Below are 10,028 nucleotides of genomic sequence, written 5' to 3'. Positions count from 1 at the left end.
AGCAAAGAACTGAGCAGAAGACAGGCTTTATATAGAGTTTCATCGAGTGGGTGGGCAGAGCTTTCCAGGGTGGCCTGGGATTGTGAGCTTTTTGGCCTAATCTTGGGGCAAATTCAGGGACTGGTGGGATTCTGTTTCTTGCTCTGGTCTTGCGTGTGAGATCAAGTCAGGGTCAAAGTATTCTTTCCTTGGCTGTGGTCTCGGAGTCAAGTCAGGGTCAGGTGTTTTTCCCTGGCTATTTTGCCCTATGTTTACTCTGGACTCTTCCAGATGTCTCTGCCTGTGCTCTCCCTTATATCTATAATTAAAAACCTCAACCTCTTAGGAGCAGTTATGTCTATTTACTTACTTACTTACCTACTTATTTATTTATTTATTTATTTATTTAATCTGGGCAAAAGCCATGCCAGTGACATAATGAGCTCCCTTCCAAGGGATTTGACTCTCCTAAGTTATGTAGGGAAATTGCTGGTCAGGCTATACCATAGGTTTAGTCAGAGTCTTTGGTCTCAAAAGCAGTCTCTTTGTCTCTGTCTCCTTCTCTCCGCACGTGTGTGTGTGTGTGTGTGTGTGTGTGTGTGTGTATTACACTCTAGTGCATGCCACCTTGCTTTTCAAGTTATATATATGAGTGTTTACATTTGTGTCGTACATACACTATATCTGGTGCCCATAGATGCCAGAAGAGGGTATCAGGTCTCTTGAAACTAGAGTTGTGAGCTGCCGCTGTGTGGGTACTCGGAATTGAACCCGGTTCACTGCAAGAGCAGCCAGTGTTCTTGACCACGAAGCCGTTTCTGGGACAGGTTCTCTCCTACCTGAAGAGCACCAATTAGGCTGGGCTAGCTGGCCAGTGAGCTCCAGGGACCTCCTGTCTCCATCTCTACCGTGTGCCGCTATGTCCAGCGCTCGCTCGCTCTCTCTCTGTGTGTGTGTGTGTGTGTGTGTGTGTGTGTGTGCTGGGCATCTGAAGTATGCTTCCACGGTAAACACTTTGCCAACTGAGCTGCTCCAGCTCTCTTCTCCAGTGGTTTTGAAATGAGCTCATGTAGCCAAACTCCCTCAAACTGGCCTCAAACACTCATGTAACCTTGAACTGCTGATCCTCCTGCCTCCACCTTATAAGTTTTGGATTATAGCTGTATTTTACTTTTAAATTTTCACCAGCATGGTGTGGATCTCTTTGAATTCCTCTCATTATCCTTACTGGAATTATTTGCCCATCAAATTTGGGGAGTTTTTAAGCATTGTTTCTTGAAGTATGCCTCTCTTTTATCCAGGATCCCAACGTTTATATTGTTTCACTTTTGTGTGTGTCACAGGTTACGTCATGAATTTAGGGACTCAAACACAGCCAGAGACTATCCATACATCTCTAACATACATATCTTTTTTTTTAAAGATTTATTTATTATGTATACAGTGTTCTGCCTGCAGGCCAGAAGAGGGCACCAGATCTCATTACAGATGGTTGTGAGCCACCATGTGGTTGCTGGGAATTGAACCCAGGACCTTTGGAGGAACAGCCAGTGCTCTTAACCACTGAGCCATCTCTCCAGCCCTAACATACATATCTTAATATGTGATTCACCATTAAACAGAAAGCCAATTGTTTTATTGAAAATACTTAATATGATGGGCCAGAACAGCAATAAATGGGTTAAATCCAGAAAATTATCTTGAATGTGGGGAGAAAGCTATGTAAAATTCAGAAAGGAGCCTGGTGGTGGTAGTGCACGTTTTTAATCCCAGCACTCGGGAGGCAGAGGCAGGTGGATCTTTGTGAGTTCGAGGCCAGCCTGGTCTACAGAGCGAGATCCAGGAAAGGCGCAAAGCTACACAGAGAAACCCTGTCTCAAAAAAAAAAAAAAATTCAGAAAGGAATAAAAACAGACATAAAGTAGAAACAAATGGTTATTTTTAAAAAAAATTTTTAGCATTAAACTAATAGAAACAAGGACAATACTAAACACAAACAGCAACAAATACATTCATCATTCTAGAATAACACTCTGTGAGATACTATTTACTTATAACAAAATTCAAAAGAAGATGATGTAATGTGACTGAATGCAGATGGAATTACAAATAATGAAAACATAGTAAGACTACATAGTATCCACTTCAAAAATTAAGCACCAAATTGGTCTTACTGTTGCATTGGTTACTACAGTAAGGCTCATGCATTATAGCCACTCCCAAGATGTTCCAGATGTTCATTCCTGCAGCTTCAGCACCAAGAAGGGACTTTGAGATTTTCAGGGACCATAGCAAGCTGCCCAACTGATTCCACACTAAGGACCTGATGAGTCAGAAAGCAGTGTTCCATAAAGCTTGGCTGGTGGAAGCAGTGTTTAATAAGAACAGAAAGCACATCCATGTTGAGTGTGTGAGCACCTGCTTCACATGAATGGGTGGGATCTTGGAGGCAAAGCTGAGATCTTGATAGTCAGGCAGCCTTACATCCAACAGGATATGCCCAAGATGATTGTGAGCGTGGCTGACCATTTCCACAAGCACTTCATGAGAAACTCAGAGAAAGCCCAGACCAGGATCTCCCACTGAGTTCTGTGAGGCCACCACTCAGCAGGTTCTATAGAGATCCACATCAAGGTGACCATGAGGGTTTTCCAGGCCTGGTCCTAGATGTTAACTGAGAGTGTTCTTGAGACAGGGACCCAGAGTGTGGTGATATTTTATTTGTGCTTTGATAAATAAAGCTTGCCTGGAGATCAGGGAGGGAAAGGCCAGTCATTTTAAGTAAACAAAGTCAGGCAGCACACGCCCTTAATCCAATCACTTATCGGCAGGGTCTCTGTGTGTTCAAGGCCATACTAGGGAACAGAGCCAAGCATGGTGACACACGCCGTTAATCCCAATACCAACCATAGAGACCTGGAGGTCTGTACAGACAGACAGTGAGAAGGAAGTGAGGTAGCTGGGCTAAGATAGCCAATGAGAGGACAGAGCAGCAAGGCATATAAAGATATAGGTAAGACAGGAAGTAGCTCGCATTTGGAAGCTGCCCAGTTGGTGAGGTAAGGTTAGCTGTGGCTTTCCATATTTCCCTGATCTCTCTAAGACTTTAACCTATATTTCTGGCTCCATGGTTTTTTATTTAATAAGACCATTTAGAAATTCGTCTATACCAGAGTTCCTTAACGAAGGTCCTGTTCTTGAAACAGGGACCCAGAGTTCCTCAGTGAAAGTCCATGAGACTAGAACCCAGTACCCTTTGGACATTTTGTAAGTAGAAGTCTCCAGAAAACATTACATAGACCTGGCGGTCCTGGAACTCACTCTGTAGCCCAGGCTGGCCTCAAACTCACAGAGATCTGCCTGCCTCTGCCTCCCTACTGGCATTATAGGGATGCACAACTATGCCCAGCTCAGACGCCATTCTTATTTCTTCCTTAAAAGTTGGGGAAGAAAGGAGTTTTGTGTTCCCCTTGTGTTAAATGTGAGCAAACATGCACTGAAAAGATTCCATTAAAGAATTACATCTCCACCCTCAAAAAAGAAAATTAAGTGCCAACATATTTAATGGCTCTTTTGTTTCTGCTAATATCTCTGTATGTACTTCAGTTTGTGTATTTTCCATAAACTGGGGAAGAAAAACAAGACAGCAAAGGTGTCTATAAATAATCCTGTAGTAGCATGTACACAAGAATAACAGCAAGTAATCAATAGTAACTTAATGATAAGCGGCACTGGTTACCGGCGTTGGTTACCACATGTAAAGGTCACAAGCCATGACAAAACCCAGTATCAGAGCTTTATTGGGGGGGGAACAGAAGAACCAGGCCTGGGGGAGACACAAGTGCAGAGAGCACAGAGAGAGAGAGAGAGAGAGAGAGAGAGAGAGAGAGAGAGAGAGAGAGAGAGAGAGAGAGAGAAGAGAGAGAGAGAGGAGTAGAGGGAACAGAACACAGAGAGGGGAGGGGTCTGTGTCCGGCTTTTTAAGGGTTTCTGTGAACATGTGCAGGTGGGCTTATGGAGCTACACCACGCATATGCAGATTGCGTGGCCACGCCCTGCGCATGTAATCACCAGCACACACTGATGATGTAAGATGCAAGACCCCTTGCCTAGCTCCTGAACTGCACGTGCGCAGTCATGCAGTTGGAGCACAGCAGAATCCCAACAGTAACTGGAATAATACTGTGCATAAGGCTATAGGAGTGAATCACTGGTATCAGTTATATAGTTTCAATAGTGTGTTCTATTGCATTTCAAAGATACAAAAATATAAAATATCCTAATAAAATAGGTAACAATCATCCAGTCTCTTTCTCTGTAGAAGATGAAATTCAATTATAATTGGTGTATTGTAGCACAAATTCTAATTGGTAGTAATAAAAACCTGGAATCAGATATCAGGGTGAAAGCTGAAAGATCAGAGAACCAGAGCAGACAGCCAATAGAGGGACTTTTTACCTCTAGGAATCTTCAGACTCAAGGGTCCACGCTCCTGTCTCCACCCCACCTTATCACTTCCTCTCTCTGCCCAGCCTATCACTTCCTGTTTCCTCCTTCCAAGTGCTGGGATTAAAGGCATGTGCCACTACTGCCTGACCTCTAGTGGCTAGCTCCTCACTCTGATATCCAGGCAAGCTTTATTTGTTAGAGCACAAACAAAATATCACCACAGTGTATTATGTACATCAATATATTGACGGGAAGATGGCTCTACTGTGATCATGTAAAACTTCAAAGACTATGACATACCAATTTAAAACTTTAAATCTAGGGGTAGGAGATATGGAATAGCAGTTAAAAGCAATGACTGCTCTTGCAGAGGATCCAGGTTTGGTTCCCAGCACCCACTTTGTGGCTCACAACCACCTCTAACTCCAGTTTTAGGGGATCTATGTGAAATATACGATTTTAAATGCAGGCATTCATACATACACATAAAAAAATTCTTAAATTTTAAGTCAAAGCCAAGCATATGCTATGTAGTCCATTCTAGCCTCCAACTTGAAATCCTAATTACAGGCATATGATTAGAATGATACATTTTTTAAGATCAAATTTTATTTTATATGTGCGCATGTCCTGTGTGAATATATGTCTGTACACATGTCTTAGTTACGATTTCTATTGTTGTGAAGAGATACCATGACAAGGCAACTCTTATAAAGGAAAACATTTAATTGTGGTAACTCATTTACAGTTCAGAAGTTTAGTCCATTATCATGGTGGGAAGCATGGCAGCATGCAGGCAGACACAGTGCTGGGGAAGAGGCTGAGAGTTCTTACATCGTGACTCACAGGCAGCAGGAAGTGGTCTGAGACAATGGACAGTAGTGTAAGCATATATGAGACCTCAAAGCCCGCCTCCACAGTGACACACTTCCTCCAACAAGACCACACCTACTCCAACAAGGCCACACCTCCTAAAAGTGCCACTCCCTTTGGGGACTATTTTTTTCAAACCACCACAACACCCCATGAATGCAGTGCCTTTGGAGGCCAGAAGAGGTTGTCGGATCCCCCGGAACTGGGCATTTACACTGGATTCTCTAGAAAAGCAGCCAGTATTCTTCACCATTGAACCATCTTTCCAGCCCCTAGATTTTTAACTGGGTTAAAAATCATCAAATATTTAAATGTCCTTTTCATTTTAATACTGGTTAGTACTGCCTGGAAGTGTAAAACAACCTTAAAGGAATCATTTTATGATACAGATGTGGAACAATCTATTGTGTTAGAACAAAAGAGAAACTTAAAAAGTCAACTATTTGACAAAAATGGAAAGGAGATCACAACTACAAATAAAACAAAAGCAACAGAACACAAAGGAAAATTACATAAACGTGATACAAGAACATATGATTTTTAAACTACATTATTTCTAACTGGCAGTTCTAACCTTCAGATATGAGGAAGATACATACATCATATGCATATGAAGAAGCAACATATTAGAACACATAAAAGAGCACTTGGGTGATATTACAAGTTTAAAAATAACAAAAGAGCAAAAACATAAATCCTACCTGTTACTGCCCTAGTTAGGGTTACTATTGCTGTAATGAAACACCATGACCAAAAGCAACTTTGGGAGGACAGGGTTTATTTCATTCATGATTCTTCAAAAGCCGTGGTGGCAGGAACTCAAACAGAGCAGGCATATGGAGGCAGGAGCTGATGCAGAAGCCATAGAGGGGTACACTTACTGGCTTGCTCCTTAGTGCTTGTTTAGTCTGCTTTCTTATAGAACCCAGGACCACCAGTCCAGGAGTGAGCCTACCCATGATGTACTAGTTCCTCCCCCATCAAGCAATAATGCTGCGGAATAATATTTTTGTACACTGTGAAGATATGACACTCTGATTGGTTTAATAAAAAACTGAATAATCAATAACTAAGCAGGGTTTTCAGCGCAGAGAGGATACTAGGAGGAAGAAGGGAGAGGCCAAGAGATGCAGAGCAAGCAAGAAGGGCAATACAGAGATGAGGTTATAAAGCCATGAGGCAGAAAGTAAATTAATAAAAATGGGTTAATTCAAGTTATAAGAACTAGTTAGAACCTTAGCTATTGGCCTAACTTTCATAATTAGTAATAAGTCTCCGTGTTATTATTGGGAAAATAATAAACTGTGGAAAAAATAAACTGATATAATAATAATAATATAAAAATGTGGGGGGCTATCCCACCCCCACTTTTCCCCAGGGTACTCTTTAGCAGGAGCCCCAAGAAATATTAGATAGAAATATAGCCAGAGAGACAGAGACAGAAAACACAGGACAGCCTCGGGAGCAAAGGACCCGTCCCCAGGCACAGCCACGTGCAGACACTGCCAACCACCTGACAACCTTGCCCATGGTCAAACCATCCCCTTATGCAGCTCTGCTCGGTCAGGCAAACTCAGATCGCACAAGGAAACTTCGGTTGGCTGCCACATAAAAATAATAAACTGAAAAAAAAGTTCAACTAGAAATGGCGTCCAAAATGGGGGCATGTATTTCCACATAAGACACGAGAAAGCTTAAAAAAAAAAAAAAAGGTTCCAAACACACAAAAACAGATCCAAACTCAGCCTCCTTGTCCCAAAGTCTCTCATGCAGGCTGTAGTACAGAGACACATCTTCTGTATTCTGCTGGCAGACTTGAGCTGCCAGTGTACCATGAGATCAGCTGCATGGTAGTTTAAGGTTTTGCTCTTGTAAACAGAAAAGGTTACAGATACACAGTAAAGCAGGTTCAGATGGGGAAAAAAACCCCTCTAAACAGGTTACAGTATGTTCAACAATGTGTGTAGGCTTAAGAAAAAAGATATAGACAGTCATAAAAATACTTTAAAATACAGTCTTTAAAAAGAGAAGTAAAGTAACAAAAAAAAAGAAGCTGCATAAGGATGGGGAATATTATAACACAGGGAGTTTGGACCTTATATCGTGCTTTGTTAACTTTGCATTTTTTTAATGCTAATGAACAGACAACAGCTGCTGAGAGACACTGGATTATGAAAGGGACTGCTGAATTAAACCAGAACCCCCAGACAACAGGAAGCAGTCTAGAGAACACAATGCCCACATTCCCAAGAGGTGGGATGGATGGTTTTGGGTTGTTTGATGGATGTTTGTCATCATTTAAGGGGGTTGGTCACAAGTTGTTATTGGTCAACGTCAAGGAGAAAACTAAGCAAAGGAAATTAGATTCAGGGATCTCATTCTGAAAAGAAAAAGGGGGGGGTACAGAAATAATAGGATAAAAGGGTAGATCATTGTATCTACTTTCAAGCTAAAACAAAACAACTACTAGTCTCAAATATTTTACATTGTTGTCAGAGCCAGCCAATGAGTTGACCAGGTAGCTGGGTGGAGGCATGGGGATTGTAGAGGCAATGAAGACAGAACAGAGTCAAGAGGATGACCACTCAATGCCAGACAGCCCCGAGTTTATTTCACAGCCAGCTTATATACAGTCTTGAAGAACAGAGGTAGAACAATGCACAGCGCAGGCATTCAGCCACTATGTATCCCGTCCTTGGGTCAAGGAGCAGGCAGTTTCATTTTCTATCACAACGTACCTCCAGCTGGCGTCAGCAGCCTGAATTTAGCTAGATAGGATGTTCTTTCCCGTGGGCTAATCAGGACTTTCTCACAGCCCTCAAGGAGACTGGAGCAAGCAAGCTCGAACTCTATTGACTAAGAATAGACTTCAGATTCAAACTGGGAAACTGAGTCACTTATAGGTTCCCACACATTGGAATGGATTTTTGTATATTGATACAATTTTTTTTTTTTTTTTTGGTTTTTTGAGACAGGGTTTCTCTGTGTGGTTTTGGTGCCTTTCCTGGAACTCACTCTGCAGCCCAGGCTGTCCTCGAACTCACAGAGATCCACCTGGCTCTGCCTCCCAAGTGATGGGACTAAAGGCGTGCGCCACCACTGCCCCGCGATATTGATACAAATTTAAGATTATTTTTGTTATACTGTTGTCGTGATGTATTGTGACCCCCAATATACTGTGTCTTCCAATAAAATTTACCTGAGGATCAGAGGAAAAAGCCAGCCACTATATTAACATAAAAGTCAGGCAATGGTAGCACATGCCTTTAATCCTATCATTTGGGAGGCAGGGATCTGTCTGGATCTCTAAGTTCAAGGCCACACTGGGAACAGAGCCAGGTATGGTGATACATGCTTTTAATCCCAGCGCTAACCATAGAGGTCTGGAGGTCTGTACTGTGCAGGCTGTTCCCTCAGCCTTGGCTGTGTGTACAGATGCACTCCCAAGAACCTAGATTACAAGAGGGACTTGTTCTGCCTCAGCGTTGAAGCCGTTGAAAGTTACACTTTAGGGTCCGCCAAAAAGCAAATCGAGTCGGAAGACAAGGAGCTTTTCAATCTGGAAAGCAGAGTTGAAATAGAGAAGTCTATAAAGCAGATGGAAGACGTCCTGAAGGGCTTGCAAACGAAGCTGTCGGAGGTTGAATCAAAACTGCCCTTCGCTGGCTGCAGCCGCTGAGCTGCTCCTACCCCACCTGCCCCACCCTGTTCCTAGTGCACGGTCAGACTCTTTCTGTGTATGTTACGGAAAGAAGTAACTGTTCTCCGTATGTGAATTTTAAAGCCAGTTTATGATACATGCTGGAAGGAGATTTTGTGAGTTTTTATTTTATTAAAAAAAATGGGGTGATTTTTCTGTCTTATTTTGTTAAGTTCATTGTACGTGTGCATTTTTGTATTTTTTTAAAAAACTTTGTCACTTAATACTTTGGATATTAAAGAGTGAGTAGTAAGGGGGAAAAAGGCCATTTAGCAATTTGTCTAATACTGTATATATGTTTCTACTCTTGTTTAAGATATTTTTGTATATTGAAACAAATTTAAGGTTATTTTTGTTAGAACATACTGTACATACGTTTCTACTCTTGTTTAAGGTATTGTACCTATGCAAGTCATTTAACAATGTAATGTAAATTTCTAGTCTTTAAAAGTTATTACAAACTATTTAGGATAATAAGGAAATGTAGGTTAATAGTTGTCACCTATCACAATCAAAGTTATAGTTATGTTACGTATGTTTTCAGGGTCAAACAGATATATTTTAGATACACAGGTGGTCTCCAGACACTTCAGAGATCTAATAAATAAAGTTCTTTTTTATGACAATGCAAATGAGGTTGAAGCAGTAACTTAAAATCTCTCGACTAAAAAAAGCTCAGGTCCAGATGGATTCAGTGCAGAATTCTACGAGATCTGCCCAGAACAGCTAACACCAATATTTCTCAAATTATTTCATAAAATAGAAAAATAAGGAATGGTTCCAAACCTCTTTACAAAGCTAGACAAAACAACAAAACTGGTGGGTACGATACAGACCAATTTCCCTAGTGAACATAGAGCTAGACAAAACAACAAAACTGGTGGGTAAGATACAGACCAATTTCCCTAATGAACATAGAGGTCAAAAAGTCATAATAAAATACTTACAAACTGGATATACAAAAAAGATCAATAGCAGCCGGGGGTGGGGGTGGGGGCAGAGCCAGGTGGATCTCTGTGAGTTCGAG

The sequence above is a fragment of the Peromyscus californicus genome, unplaced genomic scaffold (assembly GCF_007827085.1).
Source record: "Peromyscus californicus insignis strain IS unplaced genomic scaffold, ASM782708v3 Scaffold_4__1_contigs__length_199733344, whole genome shotgun sequence".
Lineage (NCBI taxonomy): Eukaryota > Metazoa > Chordata > Mammalia > Rodentia > Cricetidae > Peromyscus > Peromyscus californicus.
Note: the sequence above shows the minus strand (reverse complement) of the source record.